Source organism: Anomaloglossus baeobatrachus, chromosome 3 (assembly GCF_048569485.1).
Source record: "Anomaloglossus baeobatrachus isolate aAnoBae1 chromosome 3, aAnoBae1.hap1, whole genome shotgun sequence".
Taxonomy (NCBI): Eukaryota; Metazoa; Chordata; class Amphibia; order Anura; family Aromobatidae; genus Anomaloglossus; species Anomaloglossus baeobatrachus.
Genome location: NC_134355.1, coordinates 673,455,906 through 673,476,090, shown reverse-complemented (window position 1 = coordinate 673,476,090; position 20,185 = coordinate 673,455,906). Strand labels below are relative to the sequence as shown.

The 20,185-nt window shown below is 50.7% G+C and overlaps 1 protein-coding gene across 1 annotated transcript in view; it reads right to left on the bottom strand.

The window, feature by feature from the left end:
- PINX1 (PIN2 (TERF1) interacting telomerase inhibitor 1) overlaps positions 1-20,185 on the bottom strand; it is a 154,995-nt gene that overhangs the window by 76,982 nt on the left and 57,828 nt on the right. The gene's annotated exons all lie outside the window — the stretch shown is intronic.

Below are 20,185 nucleotides of genomic sequence, written 5' to 3'. Positions count from 1 at the left end.
GTACATTACTTTGCATGCGCAGCCCAAAGGAATGACGGCTGATGAAGGAGGAGGTCTCCTCATTCTTCAGCCCTCTCCACCTTGAGATAAGAGGGGAACAATTAGCAGTCGTTCACCGGGGGAAGCACATGCACACATGGATAGTCTGGTTCTCACAATGTCATCAGAATATTACTGCGCATGCGCCACCCCCAGAAGTTACCATACCTGCGCAAGATGTCAGGGGAGAGAGCAGATCACAGACATCGAGCACAGGCACTGTCATTCCCAAGGGCGACGCATGCACAGATGGGTAGTATTGGGAGTGTTAATGCGCAAGTGCCACCCCAGGGAATAGTAGTGTCTGCACAAGGTCTCAGGTTGGGGAGCAGGTCACAGAGACTGGCATCTTGCACAGGCACTGTCATTCGAATGCTATTGCGCGTGCGCCGCCAAGAGAATGCCGCTGCCTGTGTGAGATGTCGCCGGATGGAGTAGATCACAGAGAAGAGTACCCTGTCAATCACTAGGGGTCCGGAGCTTGGAGGAGAAAGAGGGGGAGGGGGCGGAGAGCAGTGACTGCTGCCCAAACGCTTGTTCAATTGCATAAGAATTTATCCAAAATTGGGACAGAAACATTGGGTGTGGCCTGTATATAAAGGCCCGCTGAACACATATAAAGCTTCTGGTCAGCGGAAGGAAAAACAGGCACCGAGCATTGTGACTGGTGATAACCAGGGAGTGAAGAAGCCATAAATCAGGAGCAAAATTGCACCTGTCATTTTAAGTGGCAGCCTCCCTGTCTGAATATGATGGATGAGTCGAAAGATGTCTGGACAGCGAGTGCAGCTCCTGTATACAATATACATGGGGTCATTATATAAACGTACTGCTATCTGCTCGGGGGCCACAAGGGGGCACTCTGGGCACTACAAAGTGGAAAAATCGACCCAGACATCAGGCTGTCCCTGATGGACTACAAGACCCAGCTTCCAAGCCGGAGCCCACTTATGAGCAGCACAAAAAGGTGACATCCATAGGTGTAATGTTACCCAAGGTGTTAATGTCCGCATAGGAGCCACAACACAGGCTCACCTATGGAACATAGCAAGAGTTGTGCAACTGTGCGATCGCCACATGCGGATCTCAGACTAAGGGGATAGCGGTAATTAAAAACACGCCATATAAGTCATATCACCGCGTGTTAGGTAATGCAGAAGGGTAGTAAATCCCCAGGAGAGGAGGCGTCCCAAACATCACTAACCAAACATGATATCATTCATAGCTTAATATGCATTTAACACTAGAAGTTCCAGGAATTTCAATCTCCATAGGGTTTTAATGGTAAAAATGTCAAATGACCCCTCTCTGGGACTTCTAGTGTTAACCTGTGTTAATATCAGTCACTTTGGACTCATTCGTTTGGTTATTTGGCTACAACGTCAGTAGCACGTGGATGGAAAAATGGAAATTGTGGTGAGGCAACCGCAGGAAAAATAATTCATGGATATGCCATTGGAAAACGACTGGATAGGAAGATCAACTTGAGCAACCAGTGCCAGGAAGCTGCAACCAAGGCCGAGAATATTACGGGATGAATTAAAAGAGGGGGCAAAAACACCTGGCAAAAACCCAGTATTGGCCCTTAATCATACTGAGTGTTTTACATTCATATGACTGTCCACTTTGCGTTGCGTGTGTCATCTATTTTTCTCATACACATGGATTAAGGTTTCCAAAGAAGTTCCTATAAAACAGTCACTGAAACATAGACGACCCATGTTGCATTAGGGCCCCCCGACATGGCCCATGTGCGCAACCGGCCCATGTGCGCAACCTGCCCCCGACACGGCCTACGTGCGCAACCAACCCCTCTACACGGCCCAAGTGCGCAACCGGCCTCCCGACACGGCCCACATGTGCAACCAGCCCCCAAAAAAGGCTCATGTGCACAACCAGCCCCTGAAAAAGGCTCATGTGCATAACCGGCCCCCAAAAAAGCCCACATGCGCAGCAGACTCCCTGAAAAGGCCCACATGCACAACCACACCCCAAAAAGGCTCATGTGCAGAGCCAGCCCCCCAAAAAGGCCCATGTGCGCAACTGGCCCCCCGATACTGCTGAAGTGCACAACCGACACCCTACATGGCCCAAGAGTGCAACTGGCCCCCCGACGCGGCCCACGTGTGCAAACGGCCCCCGAAGAGGCTTACGTGCACAACCAGCCCCCCCCCAAAAGGCCTACGTGCGCAACCGGCTCCCGAAAAAGCCCACGCACGCAGCCGACTCTCTGAAAAGGCCCACATGAGCAACCACCACCCAAAAAGGTCCACGTGCGCAACCGGCCCCCCGAAAAGGCCCACGTGCGCAAACGCAAACTGTACTGATCACAAAAACTAGAAGTCAGGCATGAGAATAGCCCAATAGAATATAACAAATCCATTGGTGGTCTGTTTAAAAATGGACAAGCAAGGCAACCGAGTATACCCGCACCTTTATATAATTCTGTAGTCAGACCATACATGTGGTCTACCCATACATAGGGTTCAGAAGTGAGACCCCGATATAATAGATTTTATCAATACAAATCAGAGCCTCAAAAAGCTCTTTGAAGAAAAAAAAAATAAGTAGAATAAGTTCTTTGTGGCCACAGGTGTGACGTCTCGTATAACAGGAGTTAGGCCCGAACTATCCCGGTGATATGGAAATCTGACCGCACGCAGGAGACGTCTGAGTGATGTGGGGGTCGAAGTGGATAAACTGGTTCCATTTGCACAGGCAGGACAATTGCTTAATCATCTATAGACTGAGCCCAACCTGGGAGTGATGGCAACAAGTGAGTGCGCAATTCAGCAGAAAGAGCCTGGGATAAGGGGATATCAATCTACAAGAGTCTACAAGAGTCTAGGAAATGCTCCGCCACTCGAGTCATGCCAGCCTCAATTCCACAGGAGTCGGAAAAAATATCCCCTACAAGAGGGGACTAGCAAAACGTGTGCTGCTCCCCACTCTCTCCTCCAGTCATCACACCGGCTTCCCATCTACCCAATCAGCCAAAAAGTCCACCCAGCAGTCAAATCAGCCGCCTCTCCTTCCCAAAAGAACCCCCCCAGCAATCAAATCAGCTGCCCCTTTTTCCTAAAAGGTCCGCCCAGCAGTCAAATCAGTCTCTTCTGCTTCTCAAAAAGAACAACTCAGTCAAATCAGCCGCCTCTCCTTCCCAAAATGTCCCCCCAGCAGTCAAATCAGCCGCCTCTCCTTCCCAAAATGTCCCCCCAGCAGTCAAATCAGCCTCCTCTCCTTCCCAAAATGTCCCCCCAGCAGTCAAATCAGCCGCCTCTCCTTCCCAAAACGTCCCCAGCAGTCAAATCAGCTGCCCCTTTTTCCCCATAAAATGCCCCCAGCAGTCAAATCAGCCTCCTCTACTTCCTAAAAGTTTCCCCAGCAGTCAAATCAGCCGCCTCTCATTCCCAAAAGGTTGGCCCAGCAGTCAAATAAGCTGCCACTCGTTCCCAAAATATCCCCTAGCAGTCAAATCAGTTGCCCCTTTTTCCCATACAGTCCCCCCAGCAGTCAAATCAGCCACCTCTTCTTCCCAAAAGGTCCACCCAGCAATCAAATCAGCCACCTCTCCTTCCCAAACGGTCCACCGAGCAATCAAATCAGCCGCCTCTCCTTCCCAAAAGGTTTGCCAGCAGTCAAATCAGCTGCCCTTTCTTCCTAAAAGTCCACCCAGCAACCAAATCAGCTGCCCTTTCTTCCTAAAACTCCACCCAGCAGTCAAATCAGCTTCCCTTTCTTCCTAAAAGTCCACCCAGCAACCAAATCAGCTGCCACTCCTTCTCAAAAAGAACAACCCAGCAGTCATATCAGCCGCCCCTCCTTCTCAAAGAGTCCCCAATAATCTTGGCAGCTAGTTGTCAAATGCATGAAGGGAAGAGGGTAAAACTAGCAGCTAGGACCAATTTTTTTTTGGTTATTAGCGGCCATCAATTCTTATAGAACTTTTAAGACATAAGAAAAAAAGGCTTACAGACGCTGATCCGGCCGGGGGAGTGTGAGGTGCGATCATGCATAGCTAAAAAAAACAAAACGCAAATGATAGGCGTATAAAAAGTGATGTAACTCCAGATCAGAACAAGATAATTAAAGCAAATTATTACTAAGGGTGTTGAAAAGAGGAGCGCAGCAGTAGAGGAGCCCTTCCCGGGAGCATGGACGCCGGCGCCCAGCGACATGTAAGCACATACCGACATATAGTAAAAGTATATAATTCGCCAATGCAGCACAAAACTGCGCTCAACACGAAAATGCAACCAAGCTTTCACCGGACTAGTTAAAAATGACTAAAGGTTTCTTGATATATGATTTCCAAAGGAAACCATTCATCACCGGCCCGGCCTACCTCCACAGCAGGGACCCTCCAGCCCAGAGCCCTGTCATTCCTCTTTTGACTGATTAATTAGCAAATCAGAGGCCATTTTTCACAGCGATGCCGTGTGGTGGAGTTCAGCTCTCCAATACAGGCACATTAACGCCAGCTCTGCTCTTTTAGCACTGGGAAGCGACAAAAGCCACGGAAGGGAAGATAAATCATGGAAGTTCCCCCCAAGGGCCAAGTTCAGAGCCTAAAATATAACCATGTACAAGCACTGTGTATGTTCACACATCATACTGCAGTCTACATAAAGTGAGGTCACTGTGTGTGCACTACATTACTTACCATGTATTACACTCCAGAGCTGCACTCACTATTCTGCTGGTGCAGTCACTGTGTACATACATTACATTACTGATCCTGAGTTACATCCTGTATTATACTCCAGAGCTGCACTCACTATTCTGCTGGTGCAGTCACTGTGTACATACATTGCATTACTGATCCTGAGTTACTTCCTGTATTATACTCCAGAGCTGCACTCACTATTCTGCTGGTGCAGTCACTGTGTACATACATTACATTACTGATCCTGAGTTACCTCCTGTATTATACTCCAGAGCTTCACTCACTATTCTGCTGGTGCAGTCACTGTGTACATACATTGCATTACTGATCCTGAGTTACCTCCTGTATTATACTCCAGAGCTGCACTCACTATTCTGCTGGTGCAGTCACTGTGTACATACATTACATTACTGATCCTGAGTTACCTCCTGTATTATACTCTAGAGCTGCACTCACTATTCTGCTGGTGCAGTCACTGTGTACATACATTACATTACTGATCCTGAGTTACCTCCTGTATTATACTCCAGAGCTGCACTCACTATTCTGCTGGTGCAGTCACTGTGTACATACATTACATTACTGATCCTGAGTTACCTCCTGTATTATACTCCAGAGCTGTACTCACTATTCTGCTGGTGCAGTCACTGTGTACATACATTACATTACTGATCCTGAGTCACCTCCTGTATTATACTCCAGAGCTGCACTCACTATTCTGCTGCTGCAGTCACTGTGTATATACATTACATTACTGATCCTGAGTTACCTCCTGTATTATACTCCAGAGCTGCACTCACTATTCTGCTGGTGCAGTCACTGTGTACATACATTACATTACTGATCCTGAGTTACCTCCTGTATTATACTCTAGAGCTGCACTCACTATTCTGCTGGTGCAGTCACTGTGTACATACATTGCATTACTGATCCTGAGTTACATCCTGTATTATACTCCAGAGCTGCGCTCACTATTCTGCTGGTGCAGTCACTGTGTACATACATTGCATTACTGATCCTGAGTTACCTCCTGTATTATACTCCAGAGCTGCACTCACTATTCTGCTGGTGCAGTCACTGTATACATACATTACATTACTGATCCTGAGTTACATCCTGTATTATACTCCAGAGCTGCGCTCACTATTCTGCTGGTGCAGTCACTGTGTACATACATTACATTACTGATCCTGAGTTACCTCCTGTATTATACTCCAGAGCTGCACTCACTATTCTGCTGGTGCAGTCACTGTATACATACATTACATTACTGATCCTGAGTTACATCCTGTATTATACTCCAGAGCTGCGCTCACTATTCTGCTGGTGCAGTCACTGTGTACATACATTGCATTACTGATCCTGAGTTACCTCCTGTATTATACTCCAGAGCTGCACTCACTATTCTGCTGGTGCAGTCACTGTGTAATAATAATAATAATTAATAATAATTTTATTCATTTATATAGCGCTATTAATTCCACAGCGCTTTACATACATTGGCAACACTGTCCCCATTGGGGCTCACAATCTAGAGTCCCTATCTGTATGTCTTTGGATTGTGGGAGGAAACCGGAGAACCCGGAGGAAACCCACGCAAACACGGGGAGAACATACAAACTCCTTGCAGATGGTGTCCTTGGTGGGATTTGAACCCAAGACCCCAGCGGTGCAAGACTGCAGTGCTAACCACTGAGCCACCACAAGACTGCAGTGCTAACCACTGAGCCACCACAAGACTGCGGTGCTAACCACTGAGCCACCACAAGACTGCGGTGCTAACCACTGAGCCACCACAAGACTGCAGTGCTAACCACTGAGCCACCACAAGACTGCAGTGCTAACCACTGAGCCACCACAAGACTGCAGTGCTAACCACTGAGCCACCGTACATTACTTATACTATACTGTTTCTGAGTTACATCCTGTAATACTCTCAAAATACTGCAATAGCTGAATGCACTTGGAGAAATCCTCAAGATGCTCTGCTGGCAGCTCCTGTGTAATCAGATGTGCTCAATGTCTGGAGATGCTGAAGCCATGGGCGTAGGCGTAGCCACTCACAGGTCCACACTTATGACGTTCCTTCATGTAGGCCTCTTCACGGCAATGCCAATGTGATCTACAGATGAAGATTGGAGGCTGGAATGAAGGTCTGTCCTTTTCAGCGATATCGTGGACACAATGATGAACTTGGTCTGGAGATCCTGTAGGCAACACCGTGAAGCTGGAAAATCCCACCAGTCCTTCTCCCAGGACTATGGTTTGGGGGTGTTATAATTTAGAGGACCCAAACCCCATTACTCTTCGTTCCAGGTGAACACTCAGCTTGGCGTTACGCTACTTTGGTGGTGGAACCAGCGGGGTGGCCATTTCTTCACCGTGTCCTAGGAGCCGATTTTCAGCACACCACCACCAGGGTACACGTTGCTCGCGCTCCTATGAGCCGCCTGCGTGGCCTTATCGTGCTCCTATGACCCACGACTCAGCGTTACACTCATCTTGGCAGATCAGTGACGCCTCTGTCCCGTGATTTCCAGAACTTTATGACTTTTCCTTCTTGGTGCTCCAGTATCTTTTAGTAGGTGACGGCTGCTAAATCTGGGAAGTTTGGTGGTGTCCGTGGATGACGGGCCTCCTGTCTGACTCACACAGACACCGACACAGGGGAAACCTTCCTGTCCCGGCTTTCTGCATGACACACACAGGGAGAGGATCTAAACAGTTAAGGACGTCTGCTGTGGGGTCAGCAGTGAACAGGACCCCCGTTACTATTTTTGTCAGTGGTTGCTGGCAGCTCACAGAGGACCAGACTGCTGCTCTCCGAGGGGGTCAGGCCCCTGTGCGGCCAGCCAGCCTTTCCCTCATGATAAGGATGAGCAGGAAGCAGAGCTGGACAGAGGAAGGAAATGGCCAGATTGCAAAAAATAAAGATGGGCAGAGGCAGACGGCGGCCGGTATGTGCGCCATGTTCAGTCCATCACATGAAGAAGGTGAAGCCCGAAGGTCAGGCATGCACCAGCACAAATACCCCAGGATGGTGGAGACCCAGCACCGAAGTGCAATCATACTGGTGGCTCCCCCTGGTGACCAGATACATGCAAGACAGAAAGAAGGACAGTGCGAGCGAGCAAAAGGCGGGGAGGGCGAGCGAGCAAAAGGCGGGGAGGGCGAGCGAGGAAAAGGCGGGGAGGGCGAGCGAGGAAAAGGCGGGGAGGGCGAGCGAACAAAAGGCGGGGAGGGCGAGCGAGCAAAAGGCGTGGAGGGCGAGCGAGGAAAAGGCGGGGAGAGCGAGCGAGGAAAAGGCGGGGAGGGCGAGCGAGGAAAAGGCGGGGAGGGCGAGCGAGGAAAAGGCGGGGAGGGCGAGCGAGGAAAAGGCGGGGAGGGCGAGCGAGGAAAAGGCGGGGAGGGCGAGCGAGGAAAAGGAGGGGAGGACGAGTGTGCAAAAGGCGGGGAGGGCGAGCAAGGAAAAGGCGGGGAGGGCGAGCGAGCAAAAAGTGGGGAGGGCGAGCGAACAAACGGCGGGGAGGGCGAGCGTACAAAAGGCGGGGAGGGCGAGCGAGGAAAAGGCGGGGAGGGCGAGCGAGCAAAAGGCGGGGAGGGCGAGCGAGCAAAAGGCGGGGAGGGCGAGTGTGCAAAAGGAGGGGAGGGCGAGCGAGGAAAAGGCGGGGAGGACGAGCGAGCAAAAAGTGGGGAGGGCGAGCGAACAAAAAGTGGGGAGGGCGAGTGTACAAAAGGTGGGGAGGGCGAGCGTACAAAAGGTGGGGAGGGCGAGCGTACAAAAGGCGGGGAGGGCGAGCGAGCAAAAGGCAAAGAGAGGGAGCTAAATGCGGGGAGCGCCAGAGAGGGAGCTAAAAGCGGGGAGCGCCAAATATTGAGCTAGACGCACAGGCAGAGAGAGCGAGAAAAAGAGGCAGAGAGAGCGAGCGAGACGGCGAGGCAGAGAGAGCGAGTGAGACGGAGAGGCAGAGAGCGAGTGAGACGGAGAGGCAGAGAGCGAGTGAGACGGCGAGGCAGAGAGCGAGTGAGACGGCGAGGCAGAGAGCGAGTGAGACGGAGAGGCAGAGAGAGCGAGCGAGACGGAGAGGCAGAGAGAGCGAGTGAGACGGAGAGGCAGTGAGAGCGAGCGAGACGGCGAGGCAGAGAGAGTCAGACGGCGTGCTAACCTCAGGGTGACCCCGGCCCCTTGATTGCAGCCCCCAGTTGGGTCACACTTCTTCTCCACCAGTTCTACAGCTTCTTGAACATAATTATACGGCCGCTGCTGTAATATTTCACATCCGTTATGTACATTTTCCTGGGTCTTGATGGAGAACCTATAAATGTCGGCAGCTTGAGGATAATAGGAACATTATATATTTCAACACTTGGTGTGTCTGCGTTGTGTGCTGTGATTTAGGGGCGCACAAGCCTCGGCACGTTTCCCCCGTCCCCGCACAGACACAGTGGATGTCCAGGCCGGCGGATCCCGGAGAGGCGCAGTTACACTATACGTGTCTGCTCAATCAGCGGATTACATTTATGAGGCAGTAACTGCTGCTCTGCACATCAGGAACTTTTACAAGTTTATTTCTCGCTCTCCGGGGAGACTCACAGCGGAAACGCAGACATCTATAAAAAATAAGCCTCCGAGATACAGGCACGGCTGCTCTGTAATTGATGGCGATGGAAAGGACGGGTGCGGACAAGCTGCTGATCTGACGGGGTCCCCGATCTCACACCCCAAATCATGCAGCAATACATCGAGTACCGGATTTCAGTAGCATCGGCTGAGCATGGAACGGGGGATTCCGGACTCTCCCCCACAGATGATATCAGGACAGAGAATGATTGGTTGGTTTGAATCCAAACGCCCAGTTCTTTTGTTCACCAATTGGCTAGGACGCTGCCAGAGGAGCCTGGCATTGGCTTTACCTACTCACCACCCTCTGATCATTCACATGTACGATGGGATCTGGGGCGATAGAGGTCACTGAAAACTATCATGTGTTTCACCGATTAACCAGTGATAGTGACCCTTAAAAATACACTCAAATTTAGCCAAAACTCTCCTCCCAGCAGAATAGTGAGTGCAGCTCTGGAGTATAATACAGGAGGTACCTCAGGATCAGTAATGTAATGTATGTACACAGTGACTGCACCAGCAGAATAGTGAGTGCAGCTCTGGAGTATAATATAGGAGGTAACAGGATCAGTACAGGATCAGTAATGTAATGTATGTACACAGTGACTGCACCAGCAGAATAGTGAGTGCAGCTCTGGAGTATAATACAGGATGTAACTCAGGATCAGTACAGGATCAGTAATGTAATGTATGTACACAGTGACTGCACCAGCAGAATAGTGAGTGCAGCTCTGGAGTATAATACAGGAGGAAACTCAGGATCAGTAATGTAATGTATGTACACAGTGACTGCACCAGCAGAATAGTGAGTGCAGCTCTGGAGTATAATACAGGATGTAAGTCAGGATCAGTAATGTAATGTATGTGCACAGTGACTGCACCAGCAGAATAGTGAGTGCAGCTCTGGAGTATAATACAGGATGTAACTCAGGATCAGTCATGTAATGTATGTGCACAGTGACTGCACCAGCAGAATAGTGAGTGCAGCTCTGGAGTATAATACAGGAGGTAACTCAGGATCAGTAATGTAATGTATGTACACAGTGACTGCAGCAGCAGAATAGTGAGTGCAGCTCTGGAGTATAATACAGGAGGAAACTCAGGATCAGTAATGTAATGTATGTACACAGTGACTGCACCAGCAGAATAGTGAGTGCAGCTCTGGAGTATAATACAGGAGGTAACTCAGGATCAGTAATGTAATGTATGTGCACAGTGACTGCACCAGCAGAATAGTGAGTGCAGCTCTGGAGTATAATACAGAATGTAACTCGGGATCAGTAATGTAATGTATGTACACAGTGACTGCAGCAACAGAATAGTGAGTGCAGCTCTGGAGTATAATACAGAATGTAACTCGGGATCAGTAATGTAATGTATGTACACAGTGACTGCTCCAGCAGAATAGTGAGTGCAGCTCTGGAGTATAATACAGGAGGTAACTCAGGATCAGTACAGGATAAGTAATGTACAGTGTATATATATATATATATATATATATATATATATATATATATATATATATATATATATATAAATATATAAAAAGTTTACACACCGCTGTTAAAATGGTTGGTTTTTGTAATGTAAAAAAATCCAGCCAAGAAGAATAAATTTAGTACTTTTCCACCTTTGATGTCACTCAGTTTTACAATTCATTTGAAAAATAATCAAATCTTTTTGTGCAAAAATAGAAAAAACTAAAATGATGTGGTTGTATAAATTTGTACACCCTTAAATCTTCACTTTGTTGAAGAGCCCTTGGGATTAATCAGAGCATTCAGTGTTTCTAGGTCCTACTCTCGGCCATTAAGCGGTTAATCTCGTCAGATCTCCGGATCTCGCCTTCTCTCCGGCTCCAGAACTGAATCGATCTGAAATATTGAACGGAAATCGCACATTTTCCCACAAATCCGTAGATGTGGCCAATTTAGTGTCCGGCTCTGCTGCGCTGCCTATTGTTTGCTAATGAGAGGTAGGAGGAAGGTTGTGGAGGCCGCGCGGCCTCCATGAATCACCAGATTAAACATGGCCGCATCGGGCGCTCCGAGAAATTAATTAGTGAACCTGGAAAAGACCAACGACTCGGGACTAAGCCAAAAAAAAACAAAATCCCATGTCAGTCCATGCCCAAAGAGAAGCTCTTCTGCCACGGCAAGAGGCACCTTACACAGACTGGGTGGAGGTTGCAAAAATATTCACACCCTTCTGGACTGAAAGGTTTGACTTTATATTTTTGACGGGACTGAAAATGATTCCTTATTAGCGGACACATCATATAGGAGATTGGTGGGAGTCCGCATTCCCTGTTTATGAAGCCGTAGCCAGCTTTTATCGTCTGCACTGCTTTACCCGAAAAAGTATTGAAAGTCTTGCTCTATGCTCCGAGTTTAGAAATTGCTTAATTTTTAACCTGTTACTTACTCGCATCCTCTCCGCTTCAGCTTCATCTCCCTCCTGCCCCCCTTATACCTTCTTCTTGTTCTTTATACACTTTGGTTGCCAAATAGTTTATCGAAAGAAAGTTTGGGAGCATACAATGTTTCCGCAAAAATAAGACACTGTCTTATTTTTTTTTTGCCCCCAAAAAAATGCGCTAGGGCTTATTTTTGGGTAGGACTTCTTCTCGGGGAAACACGGTTGGGGGAAAGTTTACCCCCCAAAAATGCAGACACTCACTTCCCAGGACAATCATACTTACCTGACCCCGGCCGTCTGCGTGGCTCCCAGATTCTCCTGCAATCTTCGGCGGGCGTTCCCAGTAGGTATGCTGCACGCCGTCGTACCCTGCTTCTGACTGTTACACACACACACACACACACACATCAGATCACACACACACCACAGCTTCCAACCAGCAGAGAATCCTGGGACGCAGTGCAGCAGAAAGCATAGTGGACCTGCGGTGGAACGCGTTGATGTGTCCCACCTCTATGTCATCCATGCATTCCAGCGCACCTCCTCGTGCTCCACTGCACTGCATCCCTGGATTCTCTGTCGGCCGGAAGCAATCGGTATACAACCGGATATGGTGAGTGTATCTATGTGCAGTCTAATGGGTGAGATTGGGTGCGCCATCCGATGGGTGAGATTGGGTGCGCCATCCGATGGGTGAGATTGGGTGCGCCATCCGATGGGTGAGATTGGGTGCGCGATCTGATGTGTGTGGGTGCGCGATCTGATGTGTATGCGTGCGCGATCTGATGTGTGTGTGATCTGATGTGTGTGGGTGTGTGATCTGATGTGTGTGGGTGTGTGATCTGATGTGTGTGGGTGTGTGATCTGATGTGTGTGGGTGCGTGATCTGATGTGTGTGGGTGCGTGATCTGATGTGTGTGGGTGCGTGATCTGATGTGTGTGGGTGTGTGATCTGATGTGTGTGGGTGTGTGATCTGATGTGTGTGTGATCTGATGTGTGTGTGATCTGATGTGTGTGGGTGTGTGATCTGATGTGTGTGGGTGTGTGATCTGATGTGTGTGGGCGCGCGATCTGATGTGTGGGTGTGCGATCTGATGTGTGTGTGATCTGATGTGTGTGGGTGTGTGATCTGATGTGTGTGGGTGTGTGATCTGATGTGTGTGGGTGTGTGATCTGATGTGTGTGGGTGCGCGATCTGATGTGTGTGTGTGATCTGATGTGTGTGGGTGTGTGATCTGATGTGTGTGGGTGTGTGATCTGATGTGTGTGGGTGTGTGATCTGATGTGTGTGGGTGCGCGATCTGATGTGTGTGTGTGATCTGATGTGTGTGGGTGTGCGATCTGATGTGTGTGGGTGTGCGATCTGATGTGTGTGTGATCTGATGTGTGTGGGTGCGCGATCTGATGTGTGTGGGTGCGCGATCTGATGTGTGTGGGTGCGCGATCTGATGTGTGTGGGTGCGCGATCTGATGTGTGTGGGTGCGCGATCTGATGTGTGTGGGTGCGCGATCTGATGTGTGTGGGTGCGCGATCTGATGTGTGTGGGTGCGCGATCTGATGTGTGTGGGTGCGCGATCTGATGTGTGTGGGTGCGCGATCTGATGTGTGTGGGTGCGCGATCTGATGTGTGTGGGTGCGCGATCTGATGTGTGTGGGTGCGCGATCTGATGTGTGTGGGTGCGCGATCTGATGTGTGTGGGTGCGCGATCTGATGTGTGTGGGTGCGCGATCTGATGTGTGTGGGTGCATGATCTGATGTGTGTGTGATCTGATGTGTGTGGGTGCGTGATCTGATGTGTGTGGGTGTGTGATCTGATGTGTGTGTGATCTGATGTGTGTGGGTGTGTGATCTGATGTGTGTGGGTGTGTGATCTGATGTGTGTGGGTGTGCGATCTGATGTGTGTGGGTGTGCGATCTGATGTGTATGGGTGCGTGATCTGATGTGTGTGGGTGTGTGATCTGATGTGTGTGGGTGTGTGATCTGATGTGTGTGGGTGTGTGATCTGATGTGTGTGTGATCTGATGTGTGTGGGTGCGTGATCTGATGTGTGTGGGTGTGTGATCTGATGTGTGTGTGATCTGATGTGTGTGGGTGCGTGATCTGATGTGTGTGGGTGCGTGATCTGATGTGTGTGTGATATGATGTGTGTGGGTGCGTGATCTGATGTGTGTGGGTGTGTGATCTGATGTGTGTGCGATCTGATGTGTGTGGGTGTGTGATCTGATGTGTGTGGGTGTGTGATCTGATGTGTGTGGGTGTGTGATCTGATGTGTGTGGGTGTGCGATCTGATGTGTGGGTGTGCGATCTGAAGTGTGTGGGTGCGTGATCTGATGTGTGTGGGTGTGTGATCTGATGTGTGTGGGTGTGTGATCTGATGTGTGTGGGTGCGTGATCTGATGTGTGTGTGATCTGATGTGTGTGGGTGTGTGATCTGATGTGTGTGGGTGTGTGATCTGATGTGTGTGGGTGTGCGATCTGATATGTGTGGGTGCGCGATCTGATGTGTGTGGGTGCGCGATCTGATGTGTGTGGGTGCGCGATCTGATGTGTGTGGGTGCGCGATCTGATGTGTGTGGGTGCGCGATCTAATGTGTGTGGGTGCGCGATCTAATGTGTGTGGGTGCGCGATCTAATGTGTGTGGGTGCGCGATCTGATGTGTGTGGGTGCGCGATCTGATGTGTGTGGGTGCGCGATCTGATGTGTGTGGGTGCGCGATCTGATGTGTGTGGGTGCGCGATCTGATGTGTGTGGGTGCGCGATCTGATGTGTGTGGGTGCGCGATCTGATGTGTGTGTGATCTGATGTGTGTGGGTGCGTGATCTGATGTGTGTGGGTGTGTGATCTGATGTGTGTGTGATCTGATGTGTGTGGGTGTGTGATCTGATGTGTGTGGGTGTGCGATCTGATGTGTGTGGGTGTGCGATCTGATGTGTGTGGGTGTGCGATCTGATGTGTGTGGGTGTGCGATCTGATGTGTGTGGGTGTGCGATCTGATGTGTGTGGGTGTGCGATCTGATGTGTGTGGGTGTGTGATCTGATGTGTGTGGGTGTGTGATCTGATGTGTGTGGGTGTGTGATCTGATGTGTGTGGGTGTGTGATCTGATGTGTGTGGGTGTGTGATCTGATGTGTGTGGGTGTGTGATCTGATGTGTGTGGGTGTGTGATCTGATGTGTGTGTGATCTGATGTGTGTGGGTGCGTGATCTGATGTGTGTGGGTGTGTGATCTGATGTGTGTGTGATCTGATGTGTGTGGGTGCGTGATCTGATGTGTGTGGGTGCGTGATCTGATGTGTGTGGGTGTGTGATCTGATGTGTGTGTGATCTGATGTGTGTGGGTGCGTGATCTGATGTGTGTGGGTGTGTGATCTGATGTGTGTGCGATCTGATGTGTGTGGGTGTGTGATCTGATGTGTGTGGGTGTGTGATCTGATGTGTGTGGGTGTGTGATCTGATGTGTGTGGGTGTGTGATCTGATGTGTGTGGGTGTGCGATCTGAAGTGTGTGGGTGCGTGATCTGATGTGTGTGGGTGTGTGATCTGATGTGTGTGGGTGTGTGATCTGATGTGTGTGGGTGCGTGATCTGATGTGTGCGTGATCTGATGTGTGTGGGTGTGTGATCTAATGTGTGTGGGTGTGTGATCTGATGTGTGTGGGTGCGTGATCTGATGTGTGTGGGTGTGTGATCTGATGTGTGTGATCTGATGTGTGTGGGTGCGTGATCTGATGTGTGTGGGTGTGTGATCTGATGTGTGTGTGATCTGATGTGTGTGGGTGTGTGATCTGATGTGTGTGGGTGTGTGATCTGATGTGTGTGTGATCTGATGTGTGTGGGTGCGTGATCTGATGTGTGTGGGTGCGTGATCTGATGTGTGTGGGTGCGTGATCTGATGTGTGTGGGTGCGTGATCTGATGTGTGTGGGTGCGTGATCTGATGTGTGTGCGATCTGATGTGTGTGGGTGTGTGATCTGATGTGTGTGGGTGTGCGATCTGATGTGTGTGGGTGTGCGATCTGATGTGTGTGGGTGTGCGATCTGATGTGTGTGGGTGTGCGATCTGAAGTGTGTGGGTGCGTGATCTGATGTGTGTGGGTGTGTGATCTGATGTGTGTGGGTGTGTGATCTAATGTGTGTGTGATCTGATGTGTGTGGGTGCGTGATCTGATGTGTGATCTGATGTGTGTGTGATCTGATGTGTGTGCGATCTGATGTGTGTGCGATCTGATGTGTGTGGGTGCGCGATCTGATGTGTGTGGGTGCGCGATCTGATGTGTGTGGGTGTGTGATCTGAGGTGTGTGGGTGTGTGATCTGATGTGTGTGCGATCTGAGGTGTGTGATCTGATGTGTGTGGGTGCGTGATCTGATGTGTGTGGGTGCGTGATCTGATGTGTGTGGGTGCGTGTTCCACTGCAGGTGAGTATGATCGTGGGGTCTTCTGTCTTCTCTTTTGGGGGTGTCTGCTTTCTATATTAAAGGGTCCTACAGTATCTTTAACTATTTTAGCTGCCTGGACACTTCATTATTGAATATTGACTAGGGCTTATTTTCAGGATAGGGCTTATATTTAAGTCTTATGCCGAAAATTCCTGCCAGGGCTTATTTTCAGGGGAACACAGTAGCAAGGACATCAGTTTGTTAGAACCGAAAAATGACTGTTCAAACCAAGCACAGCCGCTCAGTGCAACCTTCCCACCTACATGTTTAGCATTAATCTCCGCCCTCCTCTTCTTGATTGACAGGTCTGCCTGTGAAAGGATCCAAAGGAGGGATATCTGGCTATTTTCCATGTCGAGACTCCTAACAGAGGCTCCACAGACCTTTTTGATTCGCAGGATCCAAAAGGAGGGCAGAGATTGATGAAAAACAAGCAAGTGGGGAGATACATGGAACGCTTGGTCACACCAGGGTTGGTGCTTGGTTTGAACAGTCATTTTGTGCTGAGAAACTGCAAGGAAATTGACCATCATTTTTTGGCAGTGGGCGGACATATACAAAATGTTAATTTAGGTCTTTGGTGGATAATTGTGTGTCCAGAACCAGGGAGTGGGCGAAGAGCATAAAGGCAAATTGATAAGCACCTACCACCTCCAAATGGATCCGTCACTTTGTCTGATCTTTCGCGGCACCTCACATGATCACCACGACTAATTCCGGTACTAGCATCACCAATAAGCATCATAATCAAGGGCAAAGGTGGAGAAAGCAGGAGGGTGTATCAGATTCCTGAAACAGCGCCACTCTTGCCTATAGGCCAAGTCAGGAAACGCAGCCAAAATTGCTGAAATGGGCCAGCCAAAACAGTTTATTGGCTATTGCCCTGCATGACCGGACAGTGCCCGGCCAAAGCCTCATCGCCAAATATAGTACTCAGCCAAGGACAGACTTCCTACGCAGCATCCAAAACCTCATTTATCATCAGTAATGAAGTGACCCCCAGAGATGAGTGTCCCCGTACAACCTACGCAGCCCAGAGTCACATTACGGGAGAATTAATAGCCCGGGCACATCTGGCCGCGGCGCAGTGCATGCCATCGCAGGGCCAGGTGCAGGTATGGTGTAACATGGGTATTGCACAACTGCCCTCGCTGTCAGCGGCCGATGTGCATCACGTCTGTCACATTAAGCACTTAGAGAACTATGTGAAGATTTCCAGAGCAAGAAAAACAAACTCCATCTGAAAACGGGTTACCACGCCCGGCTCCACCTCACCGAGCATCGCAGGAGATTACAGAGCAGATACCGAGCTGACGATCACTGGAATAAGGGCCGTAATCAACTATTACACACCTGATACGTGACAACAGAGGCCCCCACCCTTCCGGAGACCACCAGAGCCTATCTGTCCTGTCCAACTGGATGGACCTCTTGGACTCTTGGAATCCCGGAGGACTCTTGGAATCTCAGGCTCTGCGCCTTCCGTTAATCCTTGTCCACTTTTCAAAATGTTTGCACCAAAAGTAGCCGGATTTTTCCAGTGCAGAGTTCCATTCAAATGCTATATAACCCCTTTAAGGCTGAAGGCCTAATATTGTTGCTCCTACCCCCTTCCCTGCACCGCGCTGTCCATACTGTGCTGGCAGGTAGAAGTTACCACCAGAGACGGAAATGTAGACAGAGATATCAGGATCTGAGCCCACTCCATCCTCAGCAGGTGACCGCTGTGACCTACAGATGGCGTCCAACTGTAATGGACGGGATCCCAGCTGGTTGGGCACCCTTTTCCAAGCCATCAAGGGTCACACAACCAATTATGCCCCCAACCTCCCAAAAAAGTAGTTATGTGGTTACAGTCTTGGAAAATTATTCCATATGCTGGTCGTAAGGTCTCCTGTTGTCAGGTGTAATCCACAACAGAGATGCAAAGGCGGCAAACAAGAAGTGGGGGCTCGCTACTGGAGGTGGGGGCGGGTCTGTCCGGCTCGCTACTGGAGGTGGGGGCGGGTCTGTCCGGCTCGCTACTGGAGGTGGGGAAGGGGCTGTCCGGCTCGCTACTGGAGGTGGGGAAGGGGCTGTCCGGCTCGCTACTGGAGGTGGGGAAGGGGCTGTCCGGCTCGCTACTGGAGGTGGGGAAGGGGCTGTCCGGCTCGCTACTGGAGGTGGGGAGGGGCTGTCCAGCTCGCTACTGGAGGTGGGGGAGGGGCTGTCCAGCTCGCTACTGGAGGTGGGGAAGGGGCTGTCCGGCTCGCTACTGGAGGTGGGGGCGGGTCTGTCTAGCCTGCTACTGGAGGTGAGATGGGTCTGTCCAGTCTGCTACTGGAGGTAGGGACGCATGTATCCGGCATGCTACAGGTGGTGGGGATGGGTCTGTTTGGCTCACTATTAGAGGGGGGGTTGACTGTCTGGCTCACTACAGGAGACACTACAAATGTGTCTCACTTGCTACTGGAGGTGGGGCAAAGGTATTCGGTTTGCTACAGGAGATGGGGACGGGTCTGTCCAACTTGCTACTGAAGGTAGGGGTGGGTCTGCCTGGCTCGCAACAGGAAGTGAGGACGGGTCTGTCCGGCTCGCTACTGGAGGTGGGGGCGGGTCTGTCTGGCTTACTACTGGAGGTGGGGGCGGGTCTGTCTGGCTTACTACTGGAGGTGGGGGCGGGTCTGTCTGGCTTACTACTGGAGGTGGGGGCGGGTCTGTCTGGCTTACTACTGGAGGTGGGGGCGGGTCTGTCTGGCTTACTACTGGAGGTGGGGGCGGGTCTGTTCGGCTCTCTACAGGAGGTCGGGATGGGTCTGTCCGGTTCGCTACAGGAAGTGAGGATGGTCTGTTCGGCTCGCTCATGGGAGGTGGGGCCGGGTCTATCAAGCTCACTACTGGAGGTGGAGGCGGGTCTGTCCGGCTCGCTACTGGAGGCGAAGGCGGGTCTATCCAGCTCGCTACTGGAGGTGGAGGCGGGTCTGTCCAGCTCACTACTGGAGGTGGGGGGGTCTGCCTGACTCGCTACAGGGAGGTGGGGGTAGGTCTGTCCGGCTCGCTACTGGAGGTGAAGGCGGGTCTATCCAGCTCACTACTGGAGGTGGGGGGGTGGGGTGTCTGCCCGACTCGCTACAGGGAGGTGGGGGCAGGTCTGTCCAATTCACTACTAGAGGTGAAGACGGGTCTGTCCAGCTCACTAGTGGTGGTGGGGGCGGGTCTATCCAGCTCGCTACTGGTGGTGGGGGCGGGTCTGTCCGGCTCGCTACTGGTGGTGGGGGCGGGTCTATCCAGCTCACAACTGGAGGTGGAGGCGGATCTGTCCAGCTCACTACTGGAGGTGGGGGGGTGGGGTGTCTGCCCGACTCGCTACAGGGAGGTGGGGGCAGGTCTGTCCAATTCACTACTAGAGGTGAAGACGGGTCTGTCCAGCTCACTACTGGTGGTGGGGGCGGGTCTATCCAGCTCGCTACTGGTGGTGGGGGCGGGTCTATCCAGCTCGCTACTGGTGGTGGGGGCGGGTCTATCCAGCTCGCTACTGGTGGTGGGGGCGGGTCTATCCAGCTCACTACTGGAGGTAAAGGGGGGGTCTGCCCGACTTGCTACAGGGAGGTGGGGATGGGTCTGTCCGGCTCGCTACTGGAGGTGGGGGCAGGTCTGTCCAATTCGGCGTCTGCCCAATGTGTTCTCCCTTTCAACTATATACAGGCAAAATGAGATGGGTTTTTTGTTCAGGGCAGGCAAATCATTGCACAAGCACAATGTATCATGGGAAGATCCGGTACCAACAATGCTGCTAGAATGATAAAGAGAAGGTACCACTCACTAAAACAGTGAATGCCATGTGTACAGTGCTCGAGAATCAGTTAAGTTTCTGGACACACAAATTGGAATTTAAAATCACAAATCAGTTTTACCTTATTATGGGGGATGAAGGCAGCACGACCATGATTTTCTACAGGTTTTGTGTAGCAGTGCCTTTAGGTGGAAAGTAGGCAGTGTCCCTCATACTGTCCTTCAGT